This window comes from Rhagoletis pomonella, unplaced genomic scaffold (genome assembly GCF_013731165.1).
Source record: "Rhagoletis pomonella isolate Grant_MI unplaced genomic scaffold, Rhpom_1.0 Rhpom_scaffold_13925, whole genome shotgun sequence".
In the NCBI taxonomy this organism is placed as follows: Eukaryota; Metazoa; Arthropoda; class Insecta; order Diptera; family Tephritidae; genus Rhagoletis; species Rhagoletis pomonella.
Genome location: NW_023472453.1, coordinates 1804 through 4102, shown reverse-complemented (window position 1 = coordinate 4102; position 2299 = coordinate 1804). Strand labels below are relative to the sequence as shown.

General features: G+C 35.1%; 1 pseudogene; it reads right to left on the bottom strand.

The window, feature by feature from the left end:
• Positions 1–61: 61 nt before the first annotated feature.
• On the bottom strand, positions 62–1257 carry LOC118757048 (annotated as a pseudogene).
• Between the last annotated feature and the right edge of the window lie 1042 nt (positions 1258–2299).

Genomic DNA, 2299 nt, shown 5'->3' with positions numbered 1-2299 from the left:
CTTTTCATTACTCATGCTTCGGTCGCTCTACATTGCACTTTCGTCGCAGAATTAGTGTCTAACCCTACGTGTCTGCTTCTAAAAGATATCCTGTTTGACGTGGCATATAAGACTTAATTTCATTATTACATTAGTGTTTTTTATATGTATGTATATGAATAGGATATTATATATTTATGTATTTAAAAACCCACAACTTTAAGACCGCGCATCTGAACTTGTTAAAATCTTGCCGTGTCACAAACAGATTCGTTATTATATAAGGAAAACTACGAAGAATATGAAAAAGAATATCAGTACTGCGAAGATTTTTATCATCAGTTTGGAAGTACTTCAATATTTCACCATGCGTCGCTTCTATGTTTAATTCGGCATCTTGTATGTTTGTATCGATACGCTCCACAGTCTCCTCTTGCTCCTTAAGCATATGTGGTGATTGTTTAAATATACCGCCTAGCTCGACAATAGTCGATTCAATGTTCTGCATAGTCTCAGCCCGCTGTTGCACGTAACTATCGGAGTCATCATATAATGCAATCTGCTGCTGCGTCTGTATTCCACTACCTCCGACTGCACCCAGCAATGGTGTTGTATCACTTGCGGCCATGTCAATGCTTACGGCCGTATTCTCTTCGCTTAACAGTAAGGAGCCCTGTTTCGCTGTACTCGAGCGAACAGTGCTAGCAGCAATTGGTGACTGCCCGAATTGATCCCGACGCGCTTTTTGTTGTTTGAGATTTTTTATACGCACTTCTAGTATCTGTTTGAAGTCGGTGCCCATGCTGGCTAATTTAGATTGTAACGCATACATGATGTAAGTCAATTCTTGAACCTATTGCGGTCGATCATCGAAAAGACTCTTCTTTTTAGCCACTGCAAAAGAAGAGGTAAAGTAATATTTATAATTAAGAACACCTATTCATTTTATACTCACGCATTGTCAATTTTTCCAACTTGGCATATGCACTTGCTATGTTTTTGCCAATATATTTGTGACCATCATAAATTCCTTTCATTGGCATACGGCAATTGTTGCACCATAGCCTGTAAGAAATGCGTAAACATAATAATGTAAACGTCTTCAAATGCACTTCTACTTCTAACTTACTTGTAAGTCTCTAATCTGTTGCTCGTACATAAATTGCGTCTGCGTCGAGGTCTCTACCCGTTGCGGCCTTGGTTTACATTGGCCTTATCCGACTACTGGCGTATGATAAGCTGCGCCAGTTGCCCTCAGCTCGATTGGCGCAATCTTGTATTCTATCATTCTTGAATTATTTTAATATCTATGGCAAAATTTTGTACAGACAAGACTAAAAAGTAGAAAATAAATAAAAAAATTAAATTGTTTAATATACAACGCTTTTATAAATGGACTAAAAATTAGAAAGTAATATTTCTTAGTCCCATAGAATTTGTATAGATGAGTTTTGATTTTGAAATTTTAGCAAGTCAAGTTAGCCCCACGCTTTTCATTTTCAATCCCATAAATGGTTTATGATGACTTCTGCTAAAATTTCAAAATCAAAACTCATCTATACAAATTCTATGGGACTAAGAAATATTATTTTATATTTTTTAGTCCATTTATAAAAGCGTTGTATATTAAAAAATTTAATTTTTTATTTACTATCTACTTTTTAGTCTTGTCTGCACAAAATTTTGCAAAATGTAAGCAAACTGTTTGCTCACGTTAAGTATAAACATATATATATACATACATACATATAGCAGCAGTTAATTTCATTTAAAGAAATGGCGTGTCGTCCATTTCCGCTGTATTTAACTTCTTCTGACGGGGCGACATCTAGAGTCTTCTAATTGTATCTTCTTGATATGATGCCTACAACGAGGTTCATATCTAGACTAGGTTGATATCTAGTATTTGCCATAAATAGCTTTGCTACATTTATAATATAAATGGTGGTTGGACATACGACATTGCAATTTGAGAAAAGCGTTTTAAAAAGCTGTTAAGTGAATATCACAAGATTTGTACATTTGTGCGGTATCGATTCGATATCATGCATATAACATGTGATCGATAAAGCAGTTGTTGTATTTAACCGGAGCTTATTCCTCCGATTTTTGTTAATCAGACATTGAAAAACGGGCCTTAAGGGCCAATTTCAAATGAATATTTAAACGGCACTTAAGTTTAATTGTGGACTGCTGTTTAAACTCCAGTTAGCTTTCGTTGGGTTTCAGATCAACTTTATTTAAATATGCACTGCTGCTTGTTCCTTGACATTTACATTTAACTTTAGCATTTTTTAGCTTTTTAGTGATAAAAAATGTG